A 7,362-nucleotide genomic window follows, 5' to 3' on the forward strand; every position below is an offset into this window, starting at 1 on the left:
CATGTTTTGAAAGGACAAAACCGTGCTCGTACGGTTTTGAATCCATCGCCCAAAACAAATAATTCCTCACGAGCCTATAGACCGCACCAATAGATCGATCAAATGGTCCCTTATCACCTATCACTTTTGCCATATCTGACTTTTGCCATTTATCTTTTGTAAAAAAAAAAAAAAGGGTGTTATACACAATAGCAAAGTTAATTAGGCACATGTCTCAACTTTAGTTTTTAGTTGATTTCAATTATACAATTTGTAAATTAGTTATTGGTTGTTCATGAAAGCTAATTCTAACTCAAAATTAAGATTCTTCGTCTTTCGCAACAGTTCTAGATTGATTTCACTAACATCGAACTTGACCGACTATGGTAATATCGAACCACTCAAAACTAAGATTCTTCTCCTTTTGCACTAGTCCATATTGATTTCATTGACACCGAACTTGTCCAACTATGGTAATATCAAACTGTACAAAACTGTTCAACTTCATAGATTCCAAGGATTGATATACGCTTTATGTTGTATTCGGCGAGATAAAGAGATGCTCTTACGATATAACTGAGGACTTTTTATAGTGAGTTTTTAGGATTATTATTTTCATGATTGATACCATTGTACCTCCTCAAACGTAATCGTGATCATGATATATTGAATCTGAGATACCATGACTTTCGATTGATATGATCTCATATTGAGTTGTCAATTATATGATGTGATGCTAAAATGTTAATCATATAACATCAGAAATATCCATCATATGATGTTAAAGTATCGCACTAATGATATTAAGATTTCCGATCATATATTTATCCTTATATCAGATTTAGAATACCATATCCTCGTCGATACCGAGGACAAAGAAAATTTTCAGAACAAACCCCACATTCAGCTCAAGATGACTACTGTGTGCATGTCAGCATTCATTAAATTGGATCGCATTGCATAAAAACAATTCACTGAGAGGACGGCAAAAACTATATGAAGTTGACCATTTACTCAGTGGTCTTTTCCAAGGAAACATGGTAGTGAAAAGGAAGTCAAAACCCACATGATATCCCTGGAGATCTGTGTTCCCGGCATTGACCTTAATCATGACGGAGTAGGAGAAATCCTCGTCGTGCAGGTTAGTGCTTGGTCAGAAATCCTCGTCTTGCAGGTTAGTGCTTGGTCATCATTTTATCTTCTTTCTGATATCTACACATGGCGAACATAAGCTGGTGGTAAGGGTTCGAAAAATTATTATAGTGAAATAATTTTTTTTCTATCAAAATAATTTTTTTTATTAAATATTAATTTATTATCAAAAATAAATATCAATTAGAATATCATAAATAATAGAATAATAAATCAATCAAAAAATGAGATACTAAAATTTTCATAAAAAAAACTCAATGCAATAAAAACGAAGGAATCGTAATCAACTTTAAACTTCTACTATCACCAATAATGATAATAGGTTTACAATAAATCTTTTGTAGAATAATCAAAGGATCATAATAACATCAAGAATATAGATCTTGACTCAATCATAATATATAATAACCATAGGTGGATTTGATAACAGAAAAATTTTAGGTCTCACAAAATAGATATAATAGGAAAGCACCTTAGAGAGGATAAACTGTAAATCGGTACCGTTAAAATTATAAAGCTTATTGCAATGATTCTTCGCATAAAATTTGGGTCAAAACTAATAAAATTTAATCGCTTGATCATTTACCAAAAGTCCCAAAATCTTAACTTTTTTTCTCTATATTTCTTTCTCAGCTCCTTATGCACGCCCTAGTTGCCCTCACTATACACGTTTGTTTTTGTTTCCCTTTTTTCTTTTTCTTAATACATCAAATTTCGGTTCAATGTCTAAATCATCCGGTCCAAGCCCATATATGGGCTAGAAGCAAGAATTCTCCCCCTACAGCTCATATGGTAGATTGTACTAAGTCACTCTTCACCTATCTGCTTCAAGCTTCTTTTTAGGCAAAGATTTTATCAATATATCTTATCTATTCTCATTGTTATGTACATTTTCTAAGTGTAATTCTTTTATCTCAAGCATATCATGAATGATATCTAACATTAATATACTTAGATCTAGAATGATATGTTGAATTCTTGGAGAGGTGAATGACACTCTAACTATCACAGTAAACAGTATATCCTTCTTGTTTCAAGTACAATTCCTATAGAAACTTTTTCATCCACAAAGCTTCCTTGTAGGTTTCAGTAATTGTTATATATTATGCTTCTATGGTTGATAGAGTAATACAATTCTGTAATTTAGATTGCCAAGAGATTGCTCCCCCTGCAAACATCATCAAGAATCCCGAAGTGGACTTCTTAGAATCAGTATCATTTGTGTACCCTTCTAGAATAGGTTCACAATTGTCAAAACATAAACACAACCTGAAAGTACCTTTTAGATATCTTAATATCCATTTTACTACTGCCCAATGTTCCTTACCGGGATTAAAGAGAAATCGACTGATAACTTCAACTACATGAGTTATATCTAGCCTAGTACAAACCATAGCATATATAAAACTACATACTGCACATAAGTAAGACACTTTAGATATTTCTTTTTTTTCTTTATCATTTGTAGGATATTATTTCAAACTAAGCTTAAAATGACCTACAAGCGGAGAACGAACTACTTTGGCGTTACTCATGTTGAATCTTTCAAGAACCTTTTTAATGTAGGTCTCTCAAGATAGTCAAATCTTTCTTTTTTTCTATCACGAAAAATCTTTATGTCAAGTATTTGTTTTGTTGATCCTAAGTCTTTCATGGCAAAAGACTTACTTAGTTCTCTTTTAAGCTTCTCAATTTTACCAGTATCATGGACAACAATCAACATATCATCAATATATAATAGGAGAATGATGAAATCATCATCTGAAAACTTCTTCGTAGATATACAATGATAAAATATGGTTCTATTGTACCATTGGCTCATCATAAATGAATCAAACTTCTTGTACCAGTGTCTGAGTGCTTGTTTGAGTCTATATAAGCTTTTTGTAAGCTTACACACTAGATTTTCTTTTCCCTTGACTTTGAAACATTTTGGTTGCTCTATGCAAATTTCTTCTTCTAAGTCACCATGAAGAAATACTGTTTTTACATTAAGTTGCTCAACTTTTAAATTCAAGCGGGCAGTCAAACCAAGAACATCTCGGATAGAGGATATTTTTACCATGGGAGATAATATTTTTTCATAGTCAATACCTTTTGTCTGATTGAATCTTTTTATAACTAGTCGTGTCTTATATCTTTGTTGTGAGCTATTATTTTCAGTCTTCAATTTGTAAACTCATTTATCGTTAAAAGTTTTTTTTCTCTTTAAGCAACTTTACTAAGTCATAGGTGTGACTCTCAAATAAGGATCTCATTTCTTCTTACATGGCTTTAACCCACTCATTCTTATGCTCATGTAGAATAGCTTCTTTGTAAGTTTCTGGCTCTCCCCCATCACTAAGCATAACATACTTAGTGGAGGATATCTAGTAGATGATTATCGTTCTCTTATGAATCTTCTCAATGAAATCTCAATGACATGTGGAGGGACTTGTTCAATTAGTTCAACATAATCAACTATAGGAGCATCATCATCAATATTCTCACCATAACCTTCTTATTCACCTCTCCCATGATCATCATGAACTACAAGTGAAGGAATTGGACCCAAACTCCAAGGAATATAAACTGAGATTTTTGGCTTCTCAGTATTATCACTATCATCAAACAATTGGTCTTCAAGAAATATAATATCTCTACTTCTAATAATCTTCTTATTCACTAGATCTCATCTTTAAGAATATAAACAAATACTTTGTACCCAAATACTCTCAAATGATTATAAAATATATTTTTTCCTTTCCATACTTTATCTAGAACATCACCTTTTACAAGAACGGTTGGAAAAAGTTTTATCAAATCAATTGTAGTTCCCATAGCCTCCCCTAAAATGACTTAGATAACTTGGCATGAGAAAGCTTATACTTGATACTTTCTTCAATGGTTTTGTTCATTCTTTCAGTCATACCGTTTTACTAGAGAGTTTTAGAAACTATTTTCTTAAGCCTGATACCATAGAACCTATAATAATTCTCAAAATGACCCTTGTACTCGCCATCATTATTTGCTCGAATACACTTTAGCTTTCTTCTAGTTTCTCTTTTAACACTGACATAAAACTCTTTAAAAATATCGAGTACTTGATCCTTAGATTTCAAAACAAAAGTCCAAACTTTTCTAGAATGATCATAAATGAAAGTAACAAAATAAAGAGTACTTTCAAGAGTTCTAGTTTACATAGTACAAACATCAATGTGAATCAAATCAATAACATTTGATTTTCTAGATGATGGATATATATGAAAGGCAACTCTATGTGTTTTTTAAACTAAGTAATGATCATAAAATTTAAGAGATATACCTTGCAACTTTGGTAAGAACTATTTTCCAATAAGAGTTTGAAGTCGCTTCTCACCGATATGACCAAGTCTCTTGTGACAAAGATCTATACTTTCACCATTCTAATTACATTAATCTCTCCTTTATGTAGCTTAGTTTTTATGACATAGAAAAAGTTTAACTTATTTCCTCTCGTCATAATTAGAGAACCTTTAGTGAGTTTCCAGTTGTTTTCATCAAAATAATGTGTAAATCCCTCATCATCAAGTTTGCCTATAGATATCAAGTTAAGATGAATATATGAAATATGTCTGACATCTTTGAGTATTAATTTGCTCCCAATACTGGTCTTCAAGCAAATATCTCCAATACTCATAATCTTAAATGTACCACTATTTCTCATTTTGATATTACCAAAATCACCAGCAGTATAAGATTTGAAGATATCATCATGAGAAGTAATATGAAATAAAGCACTAGAGTCAATCATCCAGTTATTGTCCTAAGTTGTAAGACTTACACAACTATCATTACAAACAATAATGATATCACATTCAGCAACGACTGTATTGGTCTTTTTCACATTTTTCTTCCTTTCTTTTTGTTCTCGATTTCAAAACATACACTCTTTCTTCATGTGACCTAGCCTGTTACAGTGGAAACATTTGATATCTTTTCTAGACTTAGATCTTCCTCTATAACTATGTGGATTACTTCTTCCACGTCTTTTTTATTTTTCAGTAACAAATGCACCAAAAGAAGGTTCTCTTTGTTCTTTCTTTCTGATATCTTTATTTAGCAAATTATTTTTAATCATATCTATAGTTAAAGTCTAATTTGGCATGGAGTTACAAATTATCACCATATACGTTTCTCAACTTTTTGGTAAAGAACAAAGAAGTGATAACTTTTTGGTAAAGAACAAAGAAGTGATAATTCTTGCATCTCATCATCTATATTCATTTTCATAGCAACCGACTTATTTGTAAGACTCTAAAATAGGCTTATGTACTCAATAATATTATCACGGACTTTATACTTCAAATTGATAGGCCTTCTGAGAAGAGAAATTCTATTTTCCACTGTCTTTTTCACAAAGAGATTTTCTAACCTTTGCCAAACAACATCAGCTTTGGTTTCATAAAAAATATGCTCATGTAAATTTATATCAATTCATCTTCTAATATAGGCAATATCTTCCATGGTAGAAGGTTTGTCTTTAATTTTGATGGGCTTATACAAATCTTTACAATATAGTAAATCTTCCATCATATGCATCTAAGTGAAATAATTTGATGAGTTCATTTTAATCATACCATCTGACTCTTTCATTTTAATCACATAAAAAACTAGCACAAAACAACTTGAAACTCTAATACCACTTGTTGGGAAAAATTATTACAGTAGAATAGTTCTTTTCTCTCTTTGTGTATCAAAATAGGTTCCTTATCAAAATATCAATTTGTTATCAAAAGCAAATACTAACCAGAGCAACATGAACAGTAGAATAATAAATCAATCACAAAATGAGATACTAAAATTTTTATATGGAAAACTCAATGCTGGAAAAACCACGGGACCGTAGCCCATTTCAAACTTCCATTATCATCAATAATGATAATATATTTATAATAAATCTTCTCTTGAATAATCAGATGATCATAATAACATTAAGAATACGGATCTTGACTTAAACATATAATCATCACCACAAATGGATTTCATAAAAGAAAAATTTTAGATCTCACAAAATATGTACAGTAGAAAAATATCTTAAAGAGGATAAACTGATATTATTAAAATTGTAGGATTTATTATAAAAACTCTTTATATAAAATTTAAGATTGTAGGATTTATTATAAAAACTCTTTATATAAAAACCGATAGAATTTAACCGCTTAATCATTTATCAAAAATCTAGAAACCTTACCATTTTCTCTCACTGTTTCTTTCTCGCCGCAGGCACACCCTCGCTGCCCTTACCATACACGTCTATTTTTGTTTTTTTTTTTAATACATTAGATTTGAGTTCAGTTTCAAATCATCCGATCCAAGCTCGTATATGGGCTCGACCCAACAGAAAGTTAGGGTGAATAGAGCCTTCTTCCTTGTGCTATACTGTCAATCGATGCATTGATAACTCAATCTGAAGTGGATTCAGTTGACTTGAACAAAATCTTACAAAGAGAGGATAAAATCACATTCAATTAAGTTATATAGGCCATATTTGGATGTACTTTTATTTTTTGTTATATTTCAATTCTCAGGAAATCGAAGGCGGAAAGTGATCCACTTGGGTGTACATCCACCGTGTGATCATCGATCCACAGCAACGTAGTTGTAGATATACTACACATCGCTGATGGCCAACGATGAGATGTACACATCGTTTCATGAGACAGATTCTTTGGATTACGTCAACCCCGAACAGTACGCAGTCATCTCATCATGCAGACTTTAGATAATGATCAGCACAGCCCCAATGTTTTGGCCCTGCGCCGCCCAATGAGAGCGCGATGGATCTCCACATAAGCTTGCATATCTGCGACATAGCTCCATCTACGCCGTATGCTACCTTACTTTGCCATTATATTGGACCAATCAGAACTTGCCATTACAATGCCAAACAAACATTCGTTGTACACTTCCATTAAGAATTTATTAAACAATACTCGCAGACTTTTAATGCCTACAAATGCACAATAAAGACCATTAGAGAGGTTTTATTGGACAAATCTTGGACAAGATCTTTTATATAAAGTGAGATATGAGATATAAATATATTTTACCCTTAATCAGGTCGAATCAAATTTATTAAATCAAATTGATAATCATATCTACCCATATTAATTTAGCACTAAGAGGAGAGTCCTGTCATGAAAAAATTAAGCACAAGAAGTCTCACAAGAACATCTCGGTGAAGAAATCCTCTCTTGAAAATTGCTTCAA

This window comes from Musa acuminata, chromosome BXJ1-5 (genome assembly GCF_036884655.1).
Source record: "Musa acuminata AAA Group cultivar baxijiao chromosome BXJ1-5, Cavendish_Baxijiao_AAA, whole genome shotgun sequence".
Lineage (NCBI taxonomy): Eukaryota > Viridiplantae > Streptophyta > Magnoliopsida > Zingiberales > Musaceae > Musa > Musa acuminata.